Source organism: Podarcis tiliguerta (genome assembly GCF_965153285.1).
Source record: "Podarcis tiliguerta genome assembly, chromosome: 13".
NCBI lineage: Eukaryota > Metazoa > Chordata > Lepidosauria > Squamata > Lacertidae > Podarcis > Podarcis tiliguerta.
Window position 1 is genome coordinate 2,277,946 of NC_139546.1, and position 17,439 is coordinate 2,295,384.

The 17,439-nt window shown below is 45.9% G+C and overlaps 1 long non-coding RNA gene across 1 annotated transcript; it reads left to right on the forward strand.

The window, feature by feature from the left end:
• Positions 1-10,920: 10,920 nt before the first annotated feature.
• LOC310661709 lies at positions 10,921-16,816 on the forward strand. The gene is made up of 3 exons (XR_014504089.1): positions 10,921-11,009; positions 12,141-12,886; positions 15,821-16,816. It is a non-coding gene; the product is annotated as an uncharacterized lncRNA (long non-coding RNA).
• The last annotated feature ends 623 nt before the right edge of the window (positions 16,817-17,439 follow it).

Below are 17,439 nucleotides of genomic sequence, written 5' to 3' on the forward strand. Positions count from 1 at the left end.
GCTCATACATTTTCTCCAAAGGGACAAATAGCAAGTCCAGGAGATGATTCAACCTTTCCATGGCCCCGATCCAAATTACCCTACCCCCACAGCTGCTTTTAGAAGAAACTTGCTCCAGGTACCATGTTGCTTGGCCCATATACTCTTGTGGTCACTTGTTCTCACCCATTTAGTACCAGTGTGAACATAAAAGTTGGCTGTTCTTCCCAAGCTGCACCTGCCCTGAGGATGTCTTGAGCATATACCTTCCTTAAATATTATTATTGCATGAGGTCTGCTGGATCTGACCCATCCCAGCAGGCACAATGCAGGCACCCCATAGAGACGAGAATACATTGTATGAAGATCCACAAAGGGGGGAGGGAAGTCAAGGGGGATTTTACATTTATTTATTTTTAACTTCTGTTTGTATATTGTAAAATTGAAAATGCAAAAATAATTTCTTTAAAGAAGACTGATCCTCGTATGCACACTGCCTGGTTCTGCTTACAAAGCAAGTCTTTGTTATACAGAGAACAGGCAGGTCCATAGAGATAGGGAAAAGTAAAGAGTGATACTTGCACACACTTTTCTGATTCTGTTTGCAAAAACCCAGACATTTGGGAGGTTTTTTAAAAACAATTCCACCCGGATAGTGATTTCGCCCTTGGAATCCCGGACATGTCTGGGGAAAACTGGACAGATGGTAACCCTAACAGAGGTACAGAGAAGGTCGGTTTATATTAGAATTCACAAAGATGTAATTTGTCAAGCATCCTTTCCCCTGCCATCCCCCGCTCTGCATTAGTGTTCTCATGGAGTCATGGATACCTAGTTGCCCTGTAACACTACGTTGTACCTTTAGAGTTCTCTATATCTTCATTAATCCTTACTTCCTGCTTTCAGCATCATGCACTACAATTTTATGTTAATTTCAGCCTGCAGTCAACTTTGCCATTTCATTCTTTCCCCATCTCCGTTAGTCAATGAAATGTTAGTAAATGAAGCCTGCATTCTGCAAGCATAAATAATATTTTCTTGGGCACTCTGAAAGTGCCTTGTGCCCACAAATCCCACACTGAAAAGACACAAATTCCCCACCAGGTGATGTACCCGGCTTGTTCTGTTCTAAAACGTTAGCCTATTCCAAATGCCCCACATTTAGATCATTAGATGCAAAAGTTCCACATCCAAGCTTCAACATGAACAATAAAACTGAGGTTGCACTCATGTACCAGGTATAAAAAGCCAAAATCATCACCTATCAGCTGCCCGGGAGGGAAGGAAATATGGTGGGCCTCATCCTGCTTCTCTTGGAAACCCCAGTTTCTTCTTCTCCTGGGTGAGTTTGCAGAGTACCTAGTGCTCTTTCTATGCTGTGCCAGTTTTCTCCTCTGGAAAAGGAAGAACAAGTGTGCTTCCTTGGTTTACAAGGAAAGCTTTGAAAACAAGCAATTAAATCCACAATCCACAACTGTTTCCTACACTACTTTGATAAAGAAAGGTGATTATATATGTAGATGTTGTACAGCTCCAGTTTCATTACCAAATTTTTAACATATTTTGAGTCAATGGGAATTGGGATGGAAAACGTTTTTAAATGTTACTAATGCCCTTCTTTTTTACATTTTGGATTAACAGAAGCTCTGTGCACTTTTTTCATTACTCAATCTCATTTCCTGCGAGATCTGACTGACATATTACAGGAGGATTTAAACATAATCCACAGACAAAGCTCTTTGTCTTTACTGACACAAGAATGTATTTAGGAAACAATTCAGCAAGAATATAACTCCCATAAATTCAGCACAGTTTCTTAAGGTCAAGATTAAGCTTTCAACAAGAATGGCACAGGTAGTAAGGAATTCTTTACCATGAGCTGTAGTGTTAGAAAACATATTAGACTTCTCTAATGCTTTGGGACCTATGTAAAATTATAACTGTGATAGAAACAATGAAATTTTGTGCTCCTGCAGCAGCCTCATTGAAATCAAGGTGTCACTGGCAGCTGAGGTTCAGGGCCAGCTCCAGAGCTGGTGGGAGAGTGGGCTCCTCTACCTGATGGTAGATGGCAGTAGAAGCAGCAGCAGGAGCAGTAACACAGTCTATGCTAGATGGTTGTGAGCCACCCACACTCTAAATTACCCACAATGCCCATGACAGAGCATCACTCTAGTGCACTGGCATTGTGGGTAATTATAATTGTTGTTTAGTCGTTGAGTCGTGTTCGACTCTTCGTGACCCCCTGGACCAGAGCACACCATGCACTCCTGTCTTCCACTGCCTCCCGCAGCTTGGTCAAACTTGCTAGTGCACTGGCATTGTAGGTAATTATAATAGTGGGCCGCTATTTGATCCAGATGTCTAGCACAAAGATCCCAAGAACAGCAGCAGTGGCACATCCACTTTTCTCCCTGGCAGCTGCCCAGAGATGCCTGGTTCTGATGCTGACTCTGCTTGCTGTGCCATATCTGAACAGCAGCAGGGTCTGCTGGCACAGAGTGATGTCTTCACTTGTATCTCCCCATCTGATGCTATTTCTGATTCTCTGTTCACTTTACTAGAAACAAAATGGCACCAAGGCAAGATTGTGCATGCAACAAAGGACTAAAGTGGCACTTTTTAGTTTTTACTCTTGTAACTTTCACAGCAGCTTGACATAGGTGGAGCTCTTACTATCACTTATGCCGGTGGAATTATTATTGTCACACTCCCCGCTCCATCTCTGAGTTCCAGGTGAACCTAAGTGGAGACTTTGGTGTTTTGTGATATATGGTTTATTTACACATACAGTGGTACCTCGGGTTACATACACTTCAGGTTACAGACTCCGCTAACCCAGAAATTGTACCTTGGGTTAAGAACTTTGCTTCAGGATGAGAACAGAAATCGGGCTCTGGTGGCGCGGCAGCAGCAGGAGGCCCAATTAGCTAAAGTGGTGCTTCAGGTTAAGAACTGAACTACAGAACAAATTAAGTTCTTAACCCGAGGTACTACTGTACAGGGGTGTCTTGCCCATAGAGGCAAGTGGCGCAGGGCGCCAGGGTACCATTCTGGAGGGCGCCATGGAAGAGGCAGAGGCTGGGCATGGCGCCTCCCGGCATCAGCTCGCTGCTCTCACCCGCCTCACTGAAGCAGTGCCGCGCCCGGAGCCTCCGCCTCTTCCCCACTGGAGGAGCTGCCCTCTAGCTGCTGCCTGCCTCCTTCAGCCCCGCAAAGCTGCTGGCAGCGCTGTAAAAAGGAAATTGGGGGGGCCTCGCCAGAGGGATCTTTGCATCACGGCACCGGATATACTTAAGACGGCCCTGCCACTGTATATACATCCTAAACCTCCACTGCCTTGTGGCTACACACATTCATAAGAAAAGCTACAGGAGTAAACCCTGAGGAAAAATCTATACCCGCTGCCTTGTGGGACATCTTTGGGAGAAGAAAAGGCTCAGGAGTAAAGTGACACAAATCTGGAGTGGAGTTGTTAAGACGGTTGGGTAGCCTCTTGTAGGCCTCCTTCCGGCGACTCCTGCAGCCCAGCTGGTGCCAAATGTATTGCTCTGTTTCCCTTTGGATCCCATCAGCAAGGCCAAGGGGGCGTCTTGTGGTTTGGGCAGCCCCGGCTTGCACCCTGGGGAATGTCAATTCAGTGCTGCTAACACAGCAAAAACAACGCAGGAGGCAGCAGTTTCAATGCAACCTGAGCCTAAGATGGAGGAGCTCACAGCCTTAAGACCGCAAAAGGTCTTGCTTTTTCCATAGTCACAGCCTTGTATTCTAGCAGGTAATCAAGCAAATCTCTCAGCTTCTGCCTGCTGCTAGCCCAGCTCTCACACAACTGGCCTCGCTTTTGTCTTCGAACTGCCAGCCAGGTGAGGGGCAAAGGCCTCTGGCACAGAGCCATTCTCTGACAAAGAAACTGGCCTGACTAGTTCAACAATGGAATCCTCCATTAGATTTCAACCCTTGCTGGATCCAGGACCCTGGAAGTAAAAGGGACTCAGGTATCATGCCAGCTAACACTCCCCCACCCCACTCACAACGTGGTTATCTCTTGGAGAATGTTCCCCTGGTAACATTTTTGTGTGCCATTCCCCAGGGCAGAGAAATGGGCCCAGTGAAGAGGTGGCAGCCCTGCACACTTTGCAAACAGGTTCTTCCCTGGAAAGGGCCGTTGCTAAGTGGAAGAGCATCTGATTTACACACAGAAGGTCCCTGGTTCAATCCCCAATGGCACCTCCAGGTCAGACTGGGGATTTCCCCTGCCCGAAACCCTGCCAGTCAGTGTGGACAATGCTGAGCTAGATGGCGCAAGGGTCGAGCCCCAGTATAAGGAAGCTTCCTATGTTCCCTCCATCTCATTTCCCTCCACAGGAAATTAGATGCTGGGTGGGGAAATTTCCACTACTGCTGCTGCTGCTGCTGCTGGTGCTAATTTTATTCAGGTCTTACTCCTGTAACTCTAAGATCAGCCTGACTTGCAGGAAATGAGCAGCATAGCGATGTGGTGAAAAAGAGACTCCTCAGCCAATTTTCTGATTGTTATTAAAGGCAAAGGATCAGGGCCAGCAGAAAAGACAACAACCCCACCAATTCTTTTGCAGATCAGGATTTGCTGGTCTTTCATCTATTTCCCTGGGCCACCACCTCCCAGTTCTGCTCCCGCTCAGCTTCTTCACATGCATCAGATTGAACCTCAGCTTTTCTCTTTTCTCCATGTCAGCTTGACAGGCTTTATATAATAAGGCAGTCTGAGGCTGGGACCTTCCCTCTTATGAGACATGGTCTCTGCTGAGACAAAACCTGGTTTCACAGCAGTGGATTTCTTCAGCTACTGTGCAGTATTGTATGCTTACATTCAGTCAGATGTCTGGTGTCACTCTGGGTTTCCCCCCGTGCTGTCACCATTCTGGCCTCTTCCTTTCCATGAAGAGTTGGGTACTTCTTTTCCTGACGCAGGAGCTTCTTGTTCCCATAGTTGCATTTACATTGGTACCTCAGTTTAAGAACAGTCCAGTTTAAGAACAATTCAGTTTACAAACTCCACAAAACCAGAAATAGTGTCCTGGTTTGAGAACTTTACCTCAGTCTAAGAACGGAATCCGAATGGTGGAAGGGCACCGACAGTGGGAGGCTTCATTAGGGAAAGTGCACCTTGGTTTAAGAACGGTTTTGGTTTAAGAACAGACCTCTGGAACGGATTAAGTTCGTAAACCGAGGTTCCATTGTACAGTGGTACCTCGGGTTAAGAACTTAATTCATTCTGGAGGTCTGTTCTTAACCTGAAACTGTTCTTAACCTGAAGCACCACTTTAGCTAATGGGGCCTCCCGCTGCTGCTGTGCTGCCGCTCCCGCACGATTTCTGTTCTCATGCTGAAGCAAAGTTCTTAACCCGAGGTACTATTTCTGGGTTAGCGGAATCTGTAACCTGAAGCGTATGTAACCCAAGGTTCCACTGTACTGTTATTTTCTCCACATCCATCTCTCGGCAGAGCGAGCCATTCCCTGACTGCAGTTACCATACGCTTTCAGGTGGCTACTGCAGAACGGAAGGTAATGAGATGAACAATGAATTTGGGGGCTGATCATTAATTCTGTTTAAAAGTTAATGCTCACAACAAAATAATGAAGGCCTAAATAATCAATCCAAAGCAAGCCTTAGACATCTCCCTTATTTGAGAAACGGCTGCTTAGCTTTAGCTTTTATTTACAGGCCTTAACTATAGGAAAGTCATTTTCAGCCACTGTATCTAAGAAACACTAGGCTGAAAGCCAAGGTCATCTTGTTACTGTACTAGTTACTTAAACACAAAAGGATTAAATTGCACAAGAAATGTCTAGCACCCAATGTTTCTTGTTTATGCCTGTGGACATGCAGCCGGGTTGCCAGGTTCAGGCAACGTTTACAAAATGGGTAGCCAGCACAGTGTACTCCAGATGTTCTTGGAGTACAACCCCACAATCCCTGACCGCTGGCTAAACTGGCTGAGGCTGATGGCAGCTTGGAGTCCAACTCTTGGCAGCCACTGCCCCCAAAGAATGCTCTCCAGGGGATCAAAGCCCCATGTACCTATAGTGCTCCCACTTGATTCTGAGATGAATGACAAAGAAATCCAGAGTGGAAAGGAAGCTGACACTCTTCCAATTAGAAAACTCTTAAGTACTTGAGGAAGAGCAGGAGACATCAGGACTTACTCCCTCTCCTGCTTGTGGAACCTTTCTTCAGAGTTTCTTCCCCTCATCCTGTTTGTACTGGACCTCTTGCCCGTTGTTGTTGTTGTTGTTTTGCTCCTCTTAACAAATTGCTTCTGACTGGCATACTCTTTTGGATTTGACCACTGGACAGCCCGAGCATCTTTCTTAGTCTTGACCATATGAATGCATCCAAACCAGTCTCATATAGATTCAGACCACGAGTCCCCTGAGCCCAACTCCAATTCTGCACCTTGCCAAAAATTCTTTAGCGGACAACTACCCAATGAGGGCAGGCTGCAGCATTTGAGGATTTTGGGTTAGGAAAAAATGTGATAAAGAGGTGACATGATAGTTTATGAGATGATGCATGGCATGGAGGCAGTGGAGAGAGACAAGTTTTTCTCCCTCTGTCACAACACTAGAACTTCTGGATATGCAATGAAGCTGAATATTGGAAGATTCAGGATTAATAAAAGAAAGCACTTCATCACGCAGCACATAGTTTAAATTATGGCATTCGCTCTCACAGGAGGCAGTGATGGCTACCAGCTGGAATGGCAGCGTGGTTGGAATGTTGGACTAAGATCTGGGAGACCAAGGTTCAAATCCTCACTTGGTCATGAAGCTCATTGGGTGACTCTGGGCCAGTCACGGCCTCTCAGCCGAAACTACCTCACACGGTTGTTGTGGCGACTGCGTTGTTACAGGAATTTATGTAAAGGTGGGGGGGGGGTTGCCCCTCCAGCAGACATCATACACACACACACCAACTACCAAACTCAACACAATCACTCCTGCAAATGTCCCCACAAAACACTTCATCACAGTTTTTTCCTATCTCTATTAAAAGGGCATGTGCTACACATTACCAAATGCAACAATTCACTGATATGTGCAGTGGTACCTCACGTTAAGTACTTAATTGTTTCCGGAAGTGTGTTCTGAACCTGAAGCGCACTTTCCCATTGAAAGTAATAGAAAAGTGGATTGATCCGTTCCAGAAAATCAAAAACACCCCCTAAAACAGCAATTTAACATGAATTTTAATGTCTAATGAGACCATTGATCCATAAAACGAAGGCAATAATCAATGTACTGTACTATAAAATAAATAAGATAGCATTGTAGATGAAAAAATTAACTTTATTGTTTTTCTTACATGCACTGATGATTGTTTGGATGGGGGGCTTTTATCCATTTCTGCAGTCACACAGTCAACCAGCAGCTGAACCCACACTATCCCCCAAACAATGGCAGAAGGCAGAGTCCCCCAGAAGTCCCCCAGACGAAGGAGCAAAGCAGAGACAAAGGCACAGGGCAGGCTCACATAAACAAATCCCAAAATCCCGCGCAGAATCCCAACATTTTACACTTCCCCCCCTCCCACAGGGTAGGTTGGCTTACTTGGCTAGGTGCCACCCATCTTGCAAGGGTTGGTAAAGGGCTTGTCGGCCCAGGCTCACCTTTGTTTTCTTAACAGCTTCACTGCTCTTGGTCTTCATTAGGTAAGTGTTCCTTACCTAACTTTGGGGCTGGGATGCGACCTGCTGGGCACCCTGCGGATGTCGGGGCCTGGCTCCAGGCAGTTGTGAAGGTCTCGGACTGGAGGCCGATCACGGAACCTCCATATGCCCCTCAGATGTCCGGCTTGGCTCCAGGCAGCGGTGAGGCCTCCAAGGGCTCGGGCAACTTACTTCCTGGTTAAAATCGTCCATAACCCGAAAAAACGTAACTTGAAGCGTTGGTAACCCGAGGTACCACTGTACTGGCTCACTGGGAAAACTTTAGAAAGTCATATAAAATCGCTCCAGTATGGATTTCCACCAACTTTGTTTTGTTCAAGAAAGGAATGGCTATGGGGGCGGGGGGAGTCTGGGATGTGGGCAGCCATAATCCATGAAACCTGGGATCACGTACACAGCAGCCTCTTGCACAAGAGATAATCACTGGCATCCTGGCAGATGGGTGCCAGACAGGCAGTCATCCCATGGACAATGGCAAACCAACCAGGAATGGATTGGGTCCTCAGTCAGGACAAAGGAGTGTGATTACCTGACTGGGAAAACCAGGGAAATGTAAATATTCCTGTTGTATCACTTGATGGGTGTGTGGTGGTGGGCAAGGGAGGTTGGGGGGCAAACCTGACAAACTGGTTTCTACCAGAAAACTCCTCCCTGTTTGTGACATATGTGTGATGTTTCTGTGATGTCTGCATGATGCTTCACCTGAGGTGTTCATGGGAAAAGGGGGAAACTTATAAAAGAGTTTGTTCTGAGCTTCTTCCTGCTTCTCCTGCTTCTCCCTTGTGATGGGTGGAAGTTCTGTTGCAACTGTCTTTTGAATAAAGATCAGGCCTACTGGCTGCCCGTTTGCTCCTATTTTCTTGGCTGGTGTCTTTGTTTGGCAATCCAAGTGAGCTTGATTTGAACTATAAAATGGCTATTTTCTTGAGTCAAAATGAGAGTACCCCTAAACATTTTTAAGGGAAAAAAGCACTGCCTTCAAGTAAACACTGTGCCTGCTAGATTGGTAAAGAAAATGTGTTTTATATGCATTGTATATGCATTATAACACTGTGGCACCAGAAGGCGCTGTGGAGTTCCATTTTTGCAAACCCGATTTCTCATGCAAAGTTTACAACGCTTATTTGATGTGTTTGGATCCAGCCACTGTTGCCAGCCTGGTACCTGAGAAACCTTTGGTTTGTCTGAGCATAATTTTAAATCCAGCTCTGAGCATAATTTTAAATAATTCCTTTACAACATTCAAATCCCAGATGCCCAGTCCCTCAGAGGGAGATTTCTTGTGAATTCTAATCTGACAGAACTCACTGAATAGGAAATAAATGGCAAGAGTGAGGCAGCAGCACATCCAAACACAGGGTAATTTATCTTATCCTTAGCATAATCCTACAAGCATATGCTGCCTTTCCTTGTCAGTCGGCTATGGCTCTATATATGTAAAGATGCACTTAAATATGGATGATGTTCAGAATCCAGGGGTTTTAGTGTGTTCAGATGTTGCTGGTCCTTAATTAAGCAGCAGAAGGTGCATTATCCTAGTGTTTTAATCAGCTTGGTATCTCTCAGCTTTATCTGCCACAAAAAAGTCTCCATGGCAACCAGAGCATTAGCTAACTCTTGACACAGACTGGTGTCTTAACTGGCATGGGATTTGGGGGGTCGGGGTCACAGTGGATGCCTCTGGACTTCCACCAGTGATTCCCTTATTGAACATAATGTAGGACAAGTCTAAGCATGTTTACTCAGAAGCTAGTCCCACTGACCTCCCTTGGAAATGTAGCAGGATTACAGCCTTAAATAATCTCTCAGGGCAAAAGGGGGGCTTTTAAAAGTGCAAAATGCTCCTTGGAAACTTAGTGTTTCCCATGTCTGCTCCAGCCCTAGTGTTCCATCACTCACGGCTCCTATTCTGGGACTATCCTATATTTTGCCTTGTTGTGGGATCCTAGTCAGTATAGCGACATGATGTTGTGTCATTACATCAGACTGGCTACAAGTAACCTAAACAAGTAGTGTATTCCAACACACCAGTACAATGTAACCCCACCACAACTACAACCCTCCAAGTGTAAGTTGGATAGGGTGTGTGTATGTGTTTAATTTGCTCTTAGTTAGAAAGCTCTAATGAGATTTGGTGTGGGACTTAAAGACTCAGTTGTGGCTGCACATACATGCATGCAGTTGGGGTTAAAACAAGAAGGAATTTTAGGATGCAGTTGCTTTTCTCACCTTGTGTCAGGATGCTGTCAGCGACTCCCGGCTGGTTGCCCAGGAAATTATAAAGACAAGGAAAAGTTTCTTACAGTCCTTTTTCATTTCAATCTTTGCACAGAGAGGCTATAGAACCCAGCCTCTTGGATAATGGCGTTGCCCTGAGTGAAGCTCCACCCCCTTCTCTCCCACTTCTTCATTTGTCATCATCATCTCCTCTGTCTTTGTGCTCTTTGCTCTCCTACTTTTAAGGCTCACCGGGTTCTGGGAGATGGAGGGTCTGGAATGCTTTCTAATGACAACGTGTCAGCCAGGTGTTGCTCTGGCTTTCCCATATTTCCCAACTTTCCCCCTCTTCTGCCTCTGAGCTGTGACCTCCCTCAAACCCCTGTTGTAGATCTATACTGTCTTCCTCTTCCTTCTCCCTGGAAGGGTCAGGATGGGGAGGTGGTCTCCACCATTCCTCCTTCTCTGCCCAGGCCCCGACAACTTGGTATGACAAGCTTCATCTGTCATAAATTGATGCTGTTTCTGGATACGAAGAGTAATCAATAGGATGTGAAATATTTGGAAGGATAGATGTGTGCTTGTTGCAAACACATAGGTTGAATGCAGATGAAGGTGCACAACATGAACATTCCAACAGACAAACAAATTCCACTGACTGTGTCTTCCTGGGAAAAGGTCAGGATGAGTGCCTATAGATGCGGGGTGCAGGCTTTCCCACCCAACCTCTCCTTCCTGCCCAGCCTTGCCTTCTTCCCACTCAACACCTTGCCCCCTGAAGCAGTACCCCTCAGGATCAGAACCTCCATGCAACAGCTGGTCAGCCGAGGAGTCAGTCCTGTGGAGTGCTGGGCAATGCTCTGCGGTGAAGGCATCTGGTTTTTGAATGTATATTGCCTTGGTCATAAAGGTAATTTCTAGCTGTCATGGTCATAGCTATGTGGTCACAGCTAGTAGTTATTGCCTCATCTGAGATGTGCATTGTGTGACGCAGTCTCAAAACACTTGTGCTTTCAGTGCTTGAAGTTTGTGTTAGCAGGGCAGGCTAGTTTGGGATCTATGCACTCTGGCCTAGCTGGTTTGGAGTCTGGACTGTTTACATGGTGAGTTGGGGCTAGGCTTGGGATAGAGCTGGGAATGTTGAGATGCATCCAGCTTAGAACAGAAGCTGAAGTGTATCTCTTGTACGCTAAGAGAGCCGCAGGGAAACTGGAGTTTGGAAATCAAGGTGAAAAGGAGTTGAGAAAATAAATAGTCCACATATGCTGCTGATGACGAGGGTTCAGGAATTGGGTTGCTCTGCTGGGGTTTTGGAAGGCTAGCCCTTCTAATCTCACCCTATATTTAGAACAAAATTATCCCATGATTATAATAGATGAGGCCCAGCTTCTCTTGTGTTCTTCAGAGACACATTTCTTAATTAGATGAAAAATGAGTCTGCAAAGTAATTTGCTGACTGACTGAACTCAGGTTTTTTGCCCTAGGATGCAATCAGTATTTGCACCATGAGTTTAGGACTGAGCTGAGCTTGCAGCCTGAAGCAAAGTCCAAATCCATTGTCCTGCCTGCCTGCCCACTCCACCCCTGCCCACAGCCAACTGTGTAGCACATAATGCTACGCCCAAGGAGTCCATACGGCCCAAATGTCCCAATTTCCCAAATTTAAATAAGTCACCCAAGCTTCTGATTAGACCCTGGGACATGTGTCCTTCCTCTCTTGGGCAGCCACCACACAGAAGTGTGACTTTCCCCTTTTCTCGGTGTCTTAATAACTTAGGAAGGAAAGAAGGTGGCTGCCGTGGCTGTTGGGAGAATCATGTGGCGAGGAGCAGAAAAAGACAGGTGTGATGGGCTGGCAGTGGAGCAACGGCGGCCAAGTGAGGAAGCAAGGAGGCCTGCCTGTGCGGTGCCAGCTGAGGGAGGAGGCCAAGAAGGGCTGGTTGCGTCAGGCTGGCCAAGGAGGAGGAGCTGGCAGGGGGAGAGTAAGATAAGGGGGAGGCAGGGGGATATGGGGGGCATGTTGGTGGGGGGTGTGTCCAAAATTGGGATTATAATGAGTTGGAGGGCATGAGAGACCAATTCCTGCCTGGCCCCCATCATCCCTGTCCTTCACGCCGAGCCTAATGGGCCGTGGGTAAGATACAACTCCTAATAAGAGGCTATAAAGAGGTCACTTATTCCCAACTTAGTTATCACAAGAACCAGTTTTATTACCTGCCTTTCTCTTCGTTTAGACCAAGATGCAGAGGTGAGAGGTGCAAAGCTCTCAAACATGGGGTTTAAATGTGCAACAGGTACATTTTCAAGTCACACTTATTTCAATTCTCACCACTTGTCATTATGAAGTCTAGCTTGTTAATGGCACTGCACTGTTGTTGGGTGATTGATCAGAAGGATGAGGGAAGTTTTTGCCCCCACTCTCCAACAGCCCCCCCCCCCCAAAGCCAGACCCTGCACTTTCCAACTCTCAAGGGTGGGAAACTCTCAGAGTTTCCACGAAAAAGAAGCAGAGAGAATTACTTCACAGACAATTTATTTGGTCATCTCACTTGGTCACAATGAATGGTCATGGGTCTTACTTACATATCGTTTGGATTACTGTAGCGTGCTCTATGTGGGGCTGTTTAGAAACTCTGACCGTCTCAAAGGGCTGCAGCCAGAATGTTGACCAAGGCTGGTTAAAGGGAGCAGACGACTCCCTTGCTAGAACTGCCCCACTTGCTACTGGTCTGTTTCTGGGCACAATTCAAAGTGCTGGTCCTATACAGCTTAGGTCCAAGCTATCTGAAAAACCACATTCCCTCATGCAAACCTGCCCAGGTTATGAGATCTTCTGGCGAGACCCTTCTCTCAGTCATGCCATCCTCACAGGCAGGAACGGTGGGGACGTGGGAGAGAGGGCCTTCTGGGTGGCTTTCTCCAGACTCTGGCACTCCATGGAGAAGTTAGACGGGCTCTTTCCTTGTCCTTCTGCCAGCAGGTGAATACTTTCTTTTTCCAACAGGCTTTTGGGAATGACTGCTTTTAATGAAAGGATTGGTTCCGTGCAGTTTTACTGTAATTGGTTTTAATAGAGTATATATAATCATTCATATATATGTTTGTGTGTTTAATTGTTTTTAATTATTGTTTTTTCTACATTTTTAACAGTTTTTGTTTTTAAGGCGCCTTGAGCCCTGTCAGTGCAAATGGTGGGGTTTAAAGAAATATATAACGACAGCAACAACAATAATAATCAGAGTGGACCTTCAAGGGGACCTTTCTGACTCCTGGAGCTGCTCTGCGGAGCAAAATGAAAGCTGAGTCCCCAACACAGGAAATCTTAACTCTAGTCAGTTTAGTACCCTACACATTTTGATTTGTAACTTTCCTTCCAAGGTGGCTAAATACTTACTTTCCTTTTGCTCCAGCTCTTTGGCCCCGTGAGTCATGGGCCCTGATGCAGTTGCTCCAATTGCACCCTGGATAATCTTGGCCTTGGTTAAAAACACACACACCACAAAATAGAATAGTGTGCCACATCCAGATTGCCAAAATAGCATTGCTGGTGAAGGTGGGACTCAAGCAGAAATTTGATTCCCTTTGTTTTTGACAGCAAACCTACCGAATCTGCACTTTCCAAGATAATGTGCAAACCAAAAAATAGCCATCCTTTCAAGTTTGCATGTCTCTTACTTTTGCATTGTGGTTCTCTAACCAAGCAACGTTTACACAAATATTGGGAGACTGTATAAAAATGAATATATTGGTGAAAAGAACATGAAAAAATAACATACAAAAATGTGTTTATTCAGAGAAATTTTCACTAAAATCCTGATGAATTTTCATGAGTTTTCTTTAATGCAAATTACTGCAGAAATGTGTAGAACTGAATTTAAAATTTGAAAAATGATAAACTGAGGCAGATGAAATGCAAAGCTCTGTCCATCCCTTGTATTGGTTTCAACAGCTGCAGTTCCCCAGTATTCTGGAGTATCAGGGAAGATGGGCACACGTGAAACCCAAAGTGCAATGTTAATTTAGTTTCATATAAAGAAACTGTTTCCCCCCCCACACACATTTTTTTTTTTGTTTTGGTATGTGGGCAGACCTTATTTGTTGACGAGGGAACCCATTGTAAGACTTTAACACAAAATATGTAACATACTAGTTTTAAACAGCACCTATCTTTCCCCCCTACATCACACTTTCTAATCAGGCAAGTGGGAGCATCATTTGGTCTCCTATCAAGCCAAGAGAGGAAATGTATACTCCTGTCATTCAGAGGCTATTGAATTCCAAATCATGTTTTAACTCCTGGTTTATGAGGCTGAATCAGGCTTTAGGAGGCAAAGAAATCACGCAGTGTTATTTGTATTGTTAATAAAGCCTGAAATTAATTCCTTTATTCAAAGAACAACACACACTGCTTTCTGCTCTAGAGAGATTTCTTTTGTAAGAATGGAAGCGTTTAAAATAGCAACTCTTTCCATTCTGCATTTATTACAGCAGTCACATTTATCAAAAATCTGATAAGGTTTTAAACATAGCTCTTAATTGTCATGGATCTTTAATTAAACCTCTTGTGCTTTGCTCTGATCCTGGTCCCTTTGTAAAAACATGAGGATTTGGGAAACACATTGTGAAACAAATATTATGGATTGGATCCAGAGAAAGGCAGTCACACGTGGGTCCCAGTCATTTTCACTTTTCACATATCTTTCAGTGCAATCTAATTGAGAATGAGTCTGGGTCTAAGCCTCTGTTTTTGAAAGGAATTTATACTAGCCAGAGACTCTTTTCCCCTCTGATCCCAGAATATCCACTACGTATCTTCAAGAGGGTCACAAGCCCCATGCTTGGCACCAGCAGTTGGCATCACTGGGCACATGCTGGGGTCCATGTAAGACCTTGGATAACAGAGGGCAAAGCCCTTGGTTATTTGGACTTCCACTCTTCCTCCCTGTCACTTTCCTGTTGAGTGGCAGCGGCTATAACCACACATACACCCAGAGGTGGAGCAATGTGGGGGCGGTGCGTCCTGGATGTCATCCCTGAGGGGGGTGACAAATTCCCAGCCAGGCCTGATCGCGGCTGCAAAAGATCGCACCCCCCGGCCTGGCCTCTGCACCGGAGCACGCCTGGGTTGGGAGTTGCAGGCGGGCAGTGCGCTGTTACCCCGTTCTCCTGGATGGAGGAGGCAGGCAGGCAAGGGAGAGGACAGGAAGGAGGCAGGTGAGCAAACAACGGAGGGGGGTGGTAATGGACACCGGGCGCCCCGTCCTGTCCCTATGGGTGCTGTGCACCCTGCCTTGTCCCTCCCTATGGGTGGTTCAACCCACCCCTGGGCGCACCACCCCAGGTGCCTGAGAGGCTTCCTCTGCCACTGCATAAGGTGGAGGCTTCTGTTTCTTCTTGCTTCCCTTCACCCTTCCCAGGGTGGAGGTGGAGCTTGTAGGGTCTCAGCCTCATATAATGTTAGCATATTTGAATCTATTTAGTCCAGGGATCGGCAAGCTTACTGAACAATGGTCAATGTTCCGTCTGCTGGGGGATGGGCCGGAGCGTGTGCGCATGCGTGCTTTTCCAGGTCAGAGGAGAGGCCGTGCAAGTGTGCACACACTATTTCCAGTGCTCCTCCGACCCAGATGTGTGCCGGAAATAGTGTGTGCGCATGCACACAGGCGCTTCTCCGTCCTGCACGCATGTGTACACACTATTTTCGGTGCACATCCGGGTTGGAGGAGTGCCCTGCACTGCACCACGCTGCACCGCACCAGTAAGGGCGGAGGGCAGTGAGGGCGGCAGGGGTCACCATGGGCCGGATAGACGAGCCACATGAGCCAAATACAAAGGAGATGGTGATGGACTTTCAGAGGAAGAGAGGAGAACTAGCCCTGCTGTGTGGACAGAGTCTCTTCCTTTAAATTCCTAGGAGTTTATCTCAGTGAATACCTTACTTAGAAAATCAATACAACCCAGGTGGTTAAGAAAGCCCAGCAGAGACTCCATCTCCTCAGAGTATTGTGAAAGAACGATGTCAATCAACATTTGATGATCTCCTTCTACCAGTCAACAATAGAAAGTGTCCTGGAATAGAAAGCGTATCATGGTGTGGTACGCTGGTTTGACATCAACTGATAGGAAGTGCCTACAGAGGGTGGTGAATACAGCATAAGATATTATGGGCTGTCCCATGAATCCGCTGGATGACATCGAGGAAGAACATTGCCTCAGGAGAGTGAGGAAAATTCTCAGGGATGATTCACACCCTGGTCGGCACTTTCTTGATCTCCTGCCCTCAGGCAGAAGATATAGAAGCACCAACAGGGTAAAGAACAGCTTCTGTCCGTGGGCTGTTAGGCTGCTGAATGAAAAGTTAACAACAGGGCAACTGACTTTCGGGTTTGGTGGGTGTCCGTCAGTAAACGAGGGGAATTAAGACTAAGAGAGCTGAGTGGGGGGTGCTCGTGTAATCTCACTGTATACAAGTTGTACAAGTGACAATAAAGTATTTCAATTTCAATAAGCCTTAGGTTGCCGACCCCTGATTTAGTCAATGAAGAGGTTAAAACCATAGAGTAAGCTGTTCTATGCCATTATTCCCCACCTTGTGAGGTAATGGGTCACCAGCTTTTGTTATATATCTCTCTCCATGTGGATTTCAGTATGTAAGGCAGTGTGAGCTGGTCTCTCCAGATACATGGCTTTAACTAGCCTCTTTTGTTTCAGAACAGAACTGAGTCTGCAACTAGTCCCCCCCCCCCCAATACCAGTAGTTTAGAAACTTTTACAATTTGTCACTGAGCAACATTTGGACTGCTTGTTCATTTTTTCTGAATGCTGTATGGAAAAGCACATGAATCTGACCTTTTAAGAGTTTTGTAAGTAAACCATATTATGACTTACCAAGCATGTGGTCTATCTTTGTGCTAGGGAAGTGGGATAGTTTGGAAAGAATTTTTAAAAGAGGACATTTGGGTACTCACTGGAAGGTCACATGTTAAAGGTTTTACAGCCTATATTTCAATACTTTCCTTTGCTGTGTGTTTTGCAACGTTACCAAAGTGTGCTTGGCTCAAACTTGGGGCTTTGCTTCCAGGATTCCAACAGAGCAAACATATGGTGGGAAGAGCACTAATAAGTCCTAGCAAATGCATATTAATACCAACTTCCAGGGGTGAAACTAGGCTTTATTTCACCCAGGTCAAAGACCCAGTTTGGCACCCCAATGTGCATTTGCGTACATACACACAAGCTGGGAGCCTCAATGGCGCCCCTCTAGAGGCTTCACCCAGGCAAAAAGTCCAACTGCCCCTCCCCCACATAGCTACAGTTCTGCCGACTTCTCTTACATCACAAGAGGCATGCTTCCCTCAACATCCCTCCTCTACCCTGCATCCCAGAACTCTCTCTCTAAGTTGGTCTTTAACAACTCTCCATTTTTCCTTTTCTTGTCCAAGAAGTTTCAAGTCTCTACTCAATTCAACTTAATTTGCTTTAAGACTTGCATTGTGTGAGCCTTCCTTCTCACTGTGCTTCAAGCCTTCTTGA